Here is a 14,763-nt window from a genome sequence, read left to right as displayed (position 1 = left end):
ATTCGAGTTTCTTTCTTTCTTAAGAGGCTACTTAACTTATACTCCGTGAACAGGCTGGTAGCGTTGTTGGCAAAATTGGGACAGAAGGGGGGATTTTGAAACTGGTTAGAATAGTTGCTTTGCTGTGGGTGGTATACATGGTGCTATGAGTTTGACTGACAAGCTCATCTCATTTACGCGCATTGCTAAACATCCACTGATCCCAAGGTAAGTAAGTTGTTAATTTTATCTATGAAGTGTAAAAGATTGATTATTGCTTGTGCGCAAGGATTGAATATTGCTGTCATTTCTAAAATAGGAGTAAGGAATTTCTCTAAGAATCTTCTATTCTTTAGCTGATGAAGCCCATCATCTAATCACGTATTTTTTTGTTAATCATTCTAAAGCCTTTTTAGATCCAAAACCTTTCTATTGTAGCCTGATATTGTAAAAGAAAATTTTCTACAGCAGTTTTATGTTTGAAAAATGTTAAAACATGCCAATTTTTGCTCACAATGTCATGGTGAAAAGGTAAAATCCTTGTAGCTGATCAGAAGTTTGATTAGACAATTGAGGAAAGCTTTTCTTTACAATTGATTTTTATTTTTAAGGGTTGATTGGTGGCAATTTTTCTTACTATCTATAGTTGCATATATCTCTGGTAAAATTGTACTTGTTTAATTGAACTGTTACGCTGGCCCGTGTAAGAAGACCAAAATAGTAAGTGCGTCTGGTGATCTACTTACACACATAGCTTTCATGACCACAGAATTAGCTCGTAATGATAGCTAATGCTATATATAATGTAGTTAATCTTTTTTGTCTATATATTTTTATTTTACAAGAGCTAGTTCCCTAATAGGAAATTAAGTTCTTTTCTTCATCCTGTTATTATCTGTAGGATCCTTGACTTTGTCTTCATAGTGCTTCTTCTATGGTCAAGCTGGGCAACACGCAACCTTTACAAAATTGTTGATCTTGCTTGCATTGCTGGCGTCTGCGTTTCTATCATGGTAGTGATTACTTTATGGGGGGAAAGAATTCGCAAGTATGACGATCCATTGAAGCAACATGGAATGGATTTGACTTCAATTCATGAGGTATGGATGTAAACTACTTAATCATGATCTAAATATTATTTGATATCTCAAATATTGCCCAGTACAAAGAGTAGTGTGTGGTATTGACTGAAAGGTTTTACATATACCTTCATGAATGAGATGCTTCAACATCACAGACCTTTTCCTATTCTTAAAGCATGTGGAGAAAAATAATTTGAATGTATGAGTGCTTAGTTGGCTAGTGAAGTTCTGAGTTCATAAAAATTATGACTGATCCTATTGCTTTATCTTCATGGTCAGAAGGGGTAGAAAAACTCTTTCTAGAAAATATATATAGGTCCTTACATTAAAACCTGATAATGATTAGTTATATATCGTCATCACTACCTGGCAACCATCCACGAAAGTGGAAAAGCCAGGATTTTGGACTAGAGGAGAGGAGAGCACATGACTGAGAGATAATCCTGTCATTTGTGGAAGAAACTTAGATTTTTCCTATTAAAGAACACAAACAGTTTGATAATTGATATAAAATAATTTATATAGAAACATACCCATATCCTAGCATATGTCATATGGACTTTGCGTTGATTTTATATATCTTCTATCGGAGAATTTATGGGAAGAAAGGTGGATAAAAAATTGTCTACCTTAAAGGGTTAGAGTAGGAAATACAATGCAACCAAAAGATTATTCGAAGAAATATTTTGTCTGTTCCTAATCTCTAGAAATTATAAGAGAGCAGCAGTAAAGATTTAGTGTAAGCTTAGGATCAAATGCAATTGAAAGATATGATTTTTCGTATTTGTAATGCATGAAGATGTTTGCAATCTAAATTTGCCAAACGCTTGGGATCACATGCAATTGAATTATACGATTCTTCATGTTTGTAATTTATGGCACATTATTGCAATCAAACTTTCATATAAGCTTAGGATCAAATGCCATTCACATACATGATCACATGCCATTCACATATTCGGGCCCAAGTGTGTCACATGCAGCACTTCAAAACAATAATGTGCCTTTTTCCATAACCTTTGGCATATTTGTAATTGAAGTCATTTATTTGAACGTAGGTTACAGAGATGGGAGCTCGTTTAGATGAAGGCCGATAAGCCAAACGTCATATTTGGTGCACGTATATAAGATGCAGTGCAAAGTGACAAAGCGTGGAATTTTATATTTTTCTTTAGGGTGTAAATTTTTTGCCTAGTTCAAAAAGTTGATGTGATATTTGTTCGACCTGGACGTGTAGTTACCTATATTTGAAATGTTTAAACCGAGAAATATTTGTGTTGCAATGAAGCCCCTTGGCTTGCACTAGGACGGCATATATCCGCAACGGTCGTAATTTATTGTATCGATTATCACGTGCAAGTGCATTCATAATATTAGTTAAAATTCAGACGATGAGCCATTAAAATTGTCAAAACCATGAAAACCACAAACTTCAAGTTAGAAAATAAGTTCATGTCTATGTCATTGTTTTTCATGCGTCGTCGAACATGTACGTTAAGATCATGAGCCAAATGGGTGAGACCCTGTAGCCTTTTGACCATGGTACAAGTAACTAGAAATTAGTTTGACAATATTTTAGATGCGGGATATCTTCATTGCTTAATAGTACACATGATTTATGAGCCTTTAAGATCCTGATAATTATGAAAAAATGGGGATAAAGGTACACTTAATTTATTGAACAATCACGCCAATTGTTTTTCACAATGACAAGGAGATTGGACATGGTGATTGGGTAGATGATGAACATAATTGCTTCTCCCATTTGTTTTGCTTATAAATACAGGATATGAGTTCATTGTCTCTTAGAAACAACCTAATTGAATACCATTCTAAGAATTAGATGTTCTCACACACTATTTGTTTCATCAATACTTTACTACATCGACATAATGAGTTCGTCCACAGGAAGCACCGAACCGAACCATTCAACGTCAACGAGCCATTACTAATTTTCGGTTCATCTCCGTTATTTCTAATCTACATTTCGTCAGACGATGAAGAAGCTAACCTTCGTATTGGTAGGAGAGTCATTTCTCTTATTTCGTTTCCCAACTTGGAAGATGTAGCAGCGGAGGGTGCGCAATCACCCAACACTGTGCTCGATGAGGGTTTTGAGGTTGATGCTAGATATGAGTGAAAGCGACGATGATGACGACTGGCTGGCATACATCCCACATAATGAGATAATTATCATCTCGTCGGACGAGTCAAGTGAATACAGCGGGGGACAAGGTTCAGTTGTGGAGGACGAATGAAGTGAGACCCATCTTTCGTAGTGAATAAGTGATGTATACTCCTATATTTTGTACTTCTTCTATTCATTGAACACAAATTGTAAAAGTTGGATGACCATGCTCGTAGGATGCCACGAATGATATATTTTGGGGTCCAACTATCGAGAATGGTAGACACAATCTGTCGGGAACGACTTCAATGTAGTATTATGTAAATGGACCCTTATTTTGTAGTACGTGGAGCCGATGTTATGAAATTGTGTTTATCGTGCGCTCAATTGTGCTCAATTGTGTTGAGTATTGATGATGTTGCTAATTATAATATGTTTCGTGGGAATTGAAAAAAGCATTTTCGAATGGACCAAAAATTGGAAGGTTTGTAGAGTGGGAAGCCAAATTGTATAGTTTCAAAGATATATTGTGTCGTACATTTTTGCGTGTGCGTATTAGGAATAATGTAAGGCGATAATGGGTATGCGCACACCATACGTTGAGCGGATGTTAAAAAATGGGGTGCATCATGCCCTCAATTCAGTCAACTATTTAAAATGTTGTAATTTATAATTTATTTGGCTGGGATTGAAAAAATCGTTTTTACGTGGACAGTCGATGGACCTTAAATGTTTCTTACTACCATCAAGTATTTAGCACGACCGTAGAGTTGGATGGTGAGTTGTACTCTTTTAAAGATGTTGTGTCCTGTAAGATTTGTGATTTTATTTGATCGTATGAACGAAATGTACAGTTCACCATGTACGTGAAGCTGATATTGAATACAGTGCATGTTTTTGTCAACTGTCGAGAATGTATGAGACATCTGTCCAGACTGACAGTTTAACCGTAACTATGAAAAACTTCTCAATTATCAGAATTTAACCCATGTAAGTTCATTTCTGTACAGAGAATGGTAGATACATGCAAGAACATGGAATTATGATGTGACACATGGGTAAAATTGATAACAAAATTATAATAACTGTATTGTTTTAGTACAAACGATATCGGTAAAAAATAAACATACAAGTTCGACCAGTCATGGAGAAGAGCCTATTTGAACGGGCCGTGTTAGAAAGGGGTTCGAACATGTGCTTCGATTATGATCGGCTCTACCACAACGGGTGCATTTCCTCAGTCGTGTGGTGAACTCGTATCTAGATCGATGACGTCGTGTGAGGATGATGTACACTTGGCGACAGAATAGGAGTACCTGTAATTTCGTTCGGGACAATCCAGTCCAGTTCATGCGTAACAGGATAGATTGCTTCGCTGTAGGCACTCCTCTAGTATTCCGATGTGTAATACGGTGAGCATAAATCCTACAATGACTTACCTCGCAAGTAAGCAACACGACTTGCATGAATGCAAGGCATACGATTAAGCTGAAACTCACAACAAGTGCACGTGTTATCAAAAAAGTCCACGATGTCTGGGTCATTAGATAGTCCAACTTATGTTAAGTTGTCTGTCAGGCCTTGAGCTTGAAGCCTTGCACCTGCTTCCAACGTTGTCCGTAACTCACTTTCCATCCTCGATGACAACACGGCACTACATGTGGTTGCATTAGTTTGACGTTCGTAGAACCACTTCTGCATATTTTGCTGAATGTGTTTAACCAAGCATGTGATCAAAAATGAACGTGCATGTCTCAACATTGAGTTCAAAGATTCTATGTTGTTGTTTGTGAATATGTTATAACGTTGCCCAAAGAATAGTGTTCATGACCAAAATGAAAAATCAGCTCGCTCCAAGTACCCATACGCTCTTTCACTAATCTTATGGATCTGTCCCATAAGTCTTTCGAACTCTTTGACCCGAGAAGTTCTTGCAGCTCATTTAAATAGAAATATTGCACTTGCGTTGTTGTATCGCCGGATTAAGTTCTTCTCCAAATGCCAAATACAGTACCCATGGTGAGACAGAGGAAATACGTGAGTAATGGCATTAGAAATACGACTTTTCCTATTGGAAACAAAAGCTAATTCATCCGAGTCGCCTATATGCTCTTTCAAGTTCGACAGAAATCACATCCATGATCTATTTGTTTCGACATCGACGATTCCCCATGCTAGGGGATAAATCTGTTTGTTGGCATCTTGACCGATTTTTAGTAGAAGTGTACCTTTTTATGGACCTTTGAAGTGACTACCGTCAACACAAATAATGGGCCTCAAGTAGTGCATGTAACCACGAATGCTTGTACCGAAAGCCAGGAAGAAGTAATGAAACCTGTTACGGGAATCAACTTCAATATGGGTTACTGTCCTCGGGTTACTCTCTCCTAGGACTTGACAATATGATGAGAGTTTTTGGAAACTATCCCTCGGTATACCATGTATTATATGTAAAGCAACCACCTTGCCCCTATTTTTTTTTTGGTAACTTATTTTCACACCAAACTCGCGTTCCATGTCACGTGCAATAGTGGTAGGATTGTACGATCGGTATGGATTATCCAATTTTCCCAAAATATGTTCGGCAATTACAGAAGTAGTGGCATGTCGATGTGCATTACGACAGAAATCTATGGAACATGTGTGCACGTTGTTGAATTTATGGATCATGAATATTGCAGACTGCTTTACATTCGAAGTACGAAACATCCAATTGTAATTATCGTCTGCGCATACGACAATTCACATTTTGAGGCTTGACCTGTTGACCTTAAAAACGAACTTGTCTTGCAAAGTAAGTACACGAATTTTCGAGTACAGCTCTTTCTTGCTTAAGAATATCTGCCGTTCAACAGGATCGAATATATTTTCACTTGTAATCCATCGGTATGTATCCAAACTTTGGGAATGTGATGACATTCCTTCGTCAATGTCTGCAGTATTAGTACCATTTGTACCATGTAACGGGTCATCCAACATCTCATCTAATGGTGTAGCCCCAATGTATTCAATTGGACTATCGACTACATTATTATTTGGGGCACTAGGCTCATGACGGATGTCATCGTGTTGTACGTTATGGAAAACATCCGCTACTCCGAACGAAGGGTCATGCAAATTTGTATCCCTCCCCATGTCAATACTCGACAAATCAGTTTCCAAAATAGTAATGCAGAGGACAGTTTTCGTATGAATAGATTTGTATCAAATTAGGTCTTCATCTTCACGTATTTCAGCCGGTGATAAATTGAAGTTCGGGACTCTGAAATTCATTTCAATTTTAGTGCGCAAATTAATAACACCAAGTTTGTCATTCAACAGTAACAGAAGTCCGGTTAGGGTAATACTTCTCGGCACTAAAATGGAAGTGATTTTGTCCCCTATCCACTTCCATTCATCATCCACATGAATGAACTTTCCTCTATATGACACGATGAATTTGAAATGATTGTCCATACCTGAAATATTGGGATTAGATCGATAAGAATTCTGTACAATGAATATATTGATATGTAATAGCATGGAATTGACACTTTCGAATATTTAAACCCATGCAAAAACATAAGGTGAAATGAAGAGCGTCAACAGTATTCAACTGTCGATTTAGATAGTTAAAATGTCTAACCCGACAGTTTTGAAATGTCCAGTTTGACAGTTCAACTGTTGAAACTATCTAGAAGTTTCAGACGTGTTTGGTACCTTGTTCGAAACATTAATGGTTATAATGAGTTCTCAATTACAACAACTACATCATCACAGCATCTGTCCAGCAATAAATGACTGAATGCTTCATTAAATATGGAATGTTTTACTTAACATTTGCCCAAATATTTTTGGAATTTCTTTTTTGTATCTTCTCCCTTCAAAAATATTTCACAAATCAAGAGCATCATAATTAATAAGAGTTTCAAAACCATTCTTCACTTTGATGATCATGTTGTTTTTAACATTTAAAAAAGAAAAAGCTATTCGATAAAAATATAAACAATTCGTAATAACTAACCTCTTAAAATGGCTGATAAATCTAATAATCGTGTCTTCTTGATCAAGGATGAAGAAGGTTTGGTTGGAGAAGAGATTTAGTTGATGTTAAAATAGGGTTTTGTACTTCTTTTATCTATCTATCTATTATTATTTTTTTTGTAAATTCGTATTAGACAATAGAATATACATATATCCATAGATTATAATATATAAATTTAAATATCCATGATTATAATATATAAATTTAACTAATCAAATCATAGCATTAATTAAATTGGAAAGCTAGTATTAAATGCTCATAAACAGGGGAAATGAAAGGTAAGTTAGACATTTCTAGTTGAAAAAGTGACATTTTTGATAAGGTGCACATGCAAATTTTTGGTGCATTTAAAAAAAAAAAGTGATATTTTTGATAATTCCCCAATTTTCATTATGAAAAACTTGAACAGTTTTATAAAATGTGTAATTAAATTCCTAATTATTCTTTGGCAATCAAAGTATGGTATAGTTGACAAGTTATTTTACGCTTTACTGTTTCTAAGTTTGTTTTCTTCGTCTTTTCTTAAGCACTAGTGAAACTTAAGTTTGTGAGTACTTGATATCTCGGTCTTATGATTAGGAGGAAACAAACATGTCCACAGGACTACAAGATGTCATTAAGAACACCAATTGCCTGACAATTATAAAGCGACATCCAAGTGGAAGTTGCCATAAATCAAGAATCGAAGTCTTAATACCATTTCAATATAACAATAACGATCACAATCTATTAGAAAACATGGACCCAATAAAAGCTATAAATTAACCATATTAGAATAAAGCTTCTACATCACAAAACTATTCCATATTTCAACTATATCGTAATCTTCTAATCATAAAAAGATCCATTTATTTTGAGTAATGTTATCCAACTTCAGTCGGTAGTGCTTAGCACTGGTTAATGTGACAGTAGAGTAATTGTCACATTGTTTAATAAAGTTATGGTGCATTTTTATTTATTGAACAATAACTCAATGATTCTACTACAACGTACATTAAGTGTGAGTGCAGCAAAATAGCATTATTTATTTATTTACCCTAATTCAGAAACCCATTTCCACTCAACAACCATACGTATTATCAAAACAAATGAAGAAAAGGAAAGAAAATTTAGCCAAAATGGGTGGATTATGTAATTTTTTTTTTCAAAAGCATGATTGTTTATTATCATTATTACCTGAACATTTATGTTATAATCTCAAAACATGTCCCTGTCCAATATCGTTACAATCAATTTTGATGGTTAGATTTAAATTTTGTACCAAATAGAAACTGGGAATAATCCAATACCGTATATAAATAATTTATATCTTTTGAAAGAAGGCACACATTTGATCAAGGTGAGGGCAAAATAATGTAAAATAGGTGGAATGACGTAGCTGAAAATATGTATAATCTCTTCTTACTTTAAATTAGATATTTCATTTCTAAGAGGATGGTATTGTCAATTATGTATTTACCAAGTCGCCTCAGCTTGAAAAAGAATTAATTTCATTAAAAAAAAACACTTTAAAATACGTACAAGTAGTAGATCGAGATCGACTTTAACCTAACCTCATTTAATGGTAAGTTATAAATTAAAATAATTCAAAAATGCTAAACATAAATTAAGGGAACACTAGGGAACCGGCTACAGATGGTTATATGTTGTAGTACCTTGAAATTAATTATCCCTTTCACTCACGCCACATAAAACACGTTTATAATTTAACTGTCGATCCGTGGCGGAATGGCAGTAATTTACCTCCACATCAGAAGGTTGCGTGTTCGAGTCCAAGTATTTCGCTGCCTAACTTTTGTAGTTTTAGAACACATTTTTTTGCTGGCAAGACCCTGTTTTTTAATGCATTTTTACCCTTGGACAATAAAAGTTATAAGAACTCTAGAATGAAAATGGAAAAGAGACATGACTCCAATTTATTTGGAATTGTTAGTCAATCTTATTTTCGATAGGGGCAGTTGACAATTGAATTTGATTTTGATGATTATTTCCATATCCGCAATAGTCACAAAAAAGGTCCAAATCCAAGTTGTTTAAGAATAGTGACTTACAGTTTCTTGACCCCTTGACTACCAAAAATGAAATTTTAAATTTATTGGTTTTTTAAATTTCTTTTTTCATTAAGATGAATGTGGATGGGAAATCCCGCAATCCATCGTCCCCTTCATTCCATCTTGCCTTCTTTTCCGTTCGGACTTGAGTTACCCTTTGAGGAGTCATCTGTGTCCAGCTTTATCCATATCTAGCGGTTTTTATTTGACCATTTTGATGATTGAGCCTTTTAAATCTGATATTTAGGCCCTGTTTGAGCCCCCATTATTTCTTTATTAAAATAAAAAAATGTGACCGTTATACATCACATCAAGTCACCATATTTGACTTTTTATCTCTTGTGTGGGACCCATAGCAGTTATATTTTTTATTCTCATTTTTACAATAATATGGCTCAAACGGAAGCTTAATATTTTGGAATATAACATGTTGGAATAATTCCAAATATGGGCTTCACATTCGATTGTAAATTTTACGGGTTATTATAATTGGCCAATTATGTTAAGTGATCATTTTTGGTCATTTTACACCTTACAGACTTTATTTGATATAATGTGATAATTTCGAGTATGTGGGTCGAAATTATGCATAAACCCTAATTAGGGTTTAAGTCGATAATTGGATGACTAAATAAATTCCTATATAAAGGTTAGGTCCCATCTCCTCTCCATATGATTTTATTGGCTTGCCCCTTTAAAGGCCAATACTTTTGAGAGGAGCAACGAGGGGGAGATTTGTATGCTATTATTTATATCATCGATGGCTCCCGCATGTATGAATTCGATTGTCAATTTATGATTTTGTGATTCTTAATTTTTAGCATGATTACAATTAAATTCAACAATTGGTATTAGATCCACCATGCTAAGACCAGAATCCATCATTAAAACAATATTCTTTCTCTAACTGAATAATTCTAAAGTTTCTGCTACCCATCAATTCGAGTCTTGGAATTGTTAAATTTTCAAAGTTTTGAAAAAAAAATGAAAAAGAAGAAAAAAAAAGGGGGCATTAATGTTTTCACGTGTGCATATATGTATATTATACATTCATTGTATAAACTATGAAAATAAATCCAAAACCCAAGCTGTGAAAACACCCTATTGCAGCCAAAAAAAAAAAATTAAAAAAAATTTTAAAAAAAATCTGACTTCCTACTACCATAATGGATTTTAGATTTGATTTTGGCTGTGGCAAGATCTAAAGCGGACCACATGTATTGCTGGTATTTATAATTGTTCCATGGATGGGAATTTTCTTATTGCTGTGAAAATTTGTTGGTTTAAACGTGCAAATTTTTCCAAGCATAATGAGTTTTTCTCCAATACGGTAAACCAATTGAAGCAATTCTAAATGATAGTTGACAGCTTTTCAAAAGGATTTTACTCTATTTTTTCATAGAAACTGATCCATCAACCTTCATCCTTTGTTTCTCCATCCTTACCGCTGACATAGCGAAACCCAGTAGGAAGCTCGGGATCCGATTCAGGCCCCAAATCGTCATTTCTCCAACTGCTTGTTAATTTCATATAATTATGTGAATTGATTTTGTGTGTTATATAATATGCTGAGTTGCCAATTGTTCTATGTTTACATAATTTTCTTGTTGAGAAATTGACAATTGATGTTGTTGGAGGAGGAAGGAAAAATATTAGTAAATGGGTTGAAGGTACTGTTTAAAACTGGTCATGGTGTGGTGTGTTTTGTTTGACCGGTTAAGGCGGTCAACGGCGAGAAGGAAGGAGCAAGGCCGTATACCACCACCGTCACCGCTCTAAAATTCTTTTAGGGTCCTAGGGTTTTCAGTAGACATATGGGTGTTATGGGGGAAATACATGGAAATAGTCTTTAGAAAAAGACCACTTTTTCAAAATGACCTTTGGTCAATTTACATACCAAAAATGCCCTCCATTTGAATATTACATAATAAGACACTATAATATAGAAATCCTCTATTTTAGTCCTTAAAATTAAATATTGGTTGAAATTTGATAGTTTTTATTTGATTTATTTGATTAATACTTTTAATTTGATTTATTTGATTTTTGTTCGCTCTAAGTAGCCCCCTTATTGGTATCAGAGCCATAGAGATCATGAGAAAACCTATAAAAAATAGATTACTTGAAGAAGTAAAAATCTTTAGATTTAGATTAACACTTAGATTTTATATAAGTTTAATAAATAACATATTAACTACTAGAAAATTAAAGGAATATTTAGATTATACATCTTTAAAATAATAATTGATTATAATACACAAATATTTACATCTTGATAAAAGCATAGAGATCATGAAAATTAAAATAAGAAAAATAGATAATTATTGGCGTTTTCAAGAAGAGAGAGGTAGTTATATATTTTTAAAACCTATTCATAATAGATTAAAAATAATGACACTAACAATAATTAAAGAGTTGCCTAGAGAAATAAAGGAACAAATATTAGAAAAATTAATAATAGAAAAAATAAAGGATATATATACATATGAAAAAATTATTAATATATATAAAGATGAATAAAATAATTTATATTACAAAGAAAAGTATGAGTGCAAGTGTTAATACACATTTAAAATTGAATAAATTACTTATAAAAATGGAAAAAATACAAGAGGAAATACGAAATATAATGTTAATACCAGAAAGAATGAGAATATCAAATAATAGACAATTAATAAAATCAAAATGTGAAAGATTAAGACTTGAGAGTAGATATTTTACTATAGTAAAAGATGAATTAGTGGATCCAGATATAGCTGAGAGAATATTTGAAAAAATAATAGATAAAAAGAAAGATAAAAGATGCAAATTAACCTATGATTTAGAAATAAGAAAAAATTAAGATGACAATAAGGTAATATATGAAAGAATTAAAATTATTAATAAAAATGTTAATAAATGATGTACAAGATTTAAGAAATGAAGTAAAGGAAATAAAAAATGATATAAATATATTAAAAATTGAAATTAGAAAATTAAAAGAAAATAATAAAAATAAAGATAAGAAAATAGGGAAAAAAAAACTTATAGAAAAAGAAATGATTCAAATAGGAAAGAAACATATAGAAAAATAGAATATAGTAATAGAAACATGAAGTATGGATAATGAATTTAGAAAGAATATATTACCAAAAATATTAGAAGAGGAAGAAGAATTTAGAGAAAAATCTTAGGAAAATTAAAAGTAGAAGAAAAAGAAGATAAAAATGAATGAAGAATTAGATTTACTAATAGAAAATTTTGATTAATTAAGTTTAACTGATATAAGTGAATACCAAATTTTAATGATTACTGGAGGATGACCTAATCCAGCAGGAACCTCTAAACATGAATTACATAATACAGATGAAAGTTATGCACCTATATATAATAAACCATATAGACAATTCTATGATAAAGTAAGAGATAGACAACCACCTGAAGGAAATAAATATAAAGATATGTTTAAACTAAATGATAATTATGATAAACCAATTAATCATGGAGGACAAAACTAGATTTAAATTGTAAAATAGATATCAAAAAAGTCTTATTAACTTGGGCAGATTCAATGATATTATTCTTTTTATATAATAAAGATGATACATGAGAAAGTACTGAAAGAATAATAGATTTCTTAATAGCATCCTTTGAAGGAGATGTTAGAAATTGGTGAGAAGGAATAAGTAATGGTACAAAAACATTAATAAAAAGAAATGTACAAACAGAAATAATAAAGTCGGATAGACAAGGTATAGAAAAGTTAGTAAAATATATTTCAGATGAATTTTTAAGAGAAAATTGGATAAGAAATGTTGAGGGAGAATCAATAAGAGAAAAAGATAATGCTAGAATAAAATTAATAAATTTAACAATATGTGATATGTGTAAAATTAAAGAATATACTTGTGAATTTAAAAATTACTATTATATTCAATTTTATAGTAATGAAAATCAAGAAATATACTAAGACATGTACTATAATAAGTTACCCGGTTCATGGGAATATATTTTAAGATAGAATTTGAAAAATATGTTAGAGATAATATTGAAATACCTAGAACTTTAGGTTCAAGAATAAATTTTTATTTGAAAGACCTGCATATATATGTCAACAAAGACAACTAATGAAAAAATCAGGAAAATTAACTAAAATATGTTGTGAATATATGAAAACCCCTGTGCAATGGGGATGTAATCCTGAAAGAAGAATTAATAAAATAAAGTATAAAAATAAAAAAATTTAAAAATTTTAGGGATTTTAATAAAAAAATATAAAACCTAGAAGAAGATATTACAAAAGAAAAAATAACTCATATAATCAACAGAAGAATATAAAGAAAAATAAAAACCAATGTAAATGTTGGAATTGTGGAGAAATAGGCCATATAAGCCATGATTGTGATAAAAAGAAAGTTAGAATATTTAGAATATTACAAAAAGAATATTTAGAAATAAAAGATGAATTAAGTGAAATATCAGATATTGAAAAGTACTATAATCAAGAAGTATATATAAGTGAAACAGAGGATGAATCAGAATCTGAATAGAGAAATTGAAGAAATAGAAAGTAATAATATAAATATACAAGAATCTGAAAGAATAGAAGGGTATGAATTAAAAGTCACTTTTGATAATAACAAGTTTAGAAAATTGTAAAAATTATCTTTAGACTTAAAAATAGGAAAATGGGAAGTCTTTGATAGAATTTGGAAAAGAGAAAGACTAGCAATAAATGAATATCACAAAATAAAAAAATAAAAACCATAGATGTAAGAACAACTTATGGACAATATAAATTAAATCTTTTAACAAAAAATACAGTTGAAGAACTATTAACAAAGATTAGTAAAAAATAAAGTAAAAAAATCCAATATATTTATTTAGTAGGAATACAAATAATGTTTAAATCGCTATTCAGAGAAGGGATAGACTCACACTTAACTATAACTTTATATGAGGAAGAATAATAAATTTAAAAGATAGTCATTTATGAACAATAGAAGGAAATTTAGCATATCAAAAAAATTTGTTTACGTGTTAATCAAAATATTGTGTATCATTAAAAGATAGAAACTTTAATGAAGTTTTAGGACTACGTTTTAAATTTCATAGAGAAGATATCATGCAACCAGATGATCAAATTATGACTACAGAAAATAGAGCTTTATATACATTTACTAATTTTAATTATGGGAATATTTATTCCAATAAACCATATATTGAAGTTCATAAAGAATGTAAAGATATTAGTAAAATAATAGAACCAAATAAACATATAAGCTTAATTCCAGAAGAATATGAATTTAGCATAACAAAAAATAAACCTAAAATAACAGAATTAAATGAAGGAGAATGTTCTAATAATATAATATTTAAGGATGAAAAATTAATTAAAAGATTTAAAAGTTTTAAAATACTTAATAAAAACTAGTTAGAAGAAATCAACAAAATAAAAGAATTAAAACTATATAGGAATGCTGGAAATATAAAAATAGAAGGAGAATATTATAATGAAAG

This window comes from Olea europaea, chromosome 10 (genome assembly GCF_002742605.1).
Source record: "Olea europaea var. sylvestris chromosome 10, O_europaea_v1, whole genome shotgun sequence".
Classification (NCBI taxonomy): domain Eukaryota; kingdom Viridiplantae; phylum Streptophyta; class Magnoliopsida; order Lamiales; family Oleaceae; genus Olea; species Olea europaea.
The sequence above is the reverse complement of the archived record's forward strand: the minus strand, read 5'-3'. Positions refer to the sequence as shown.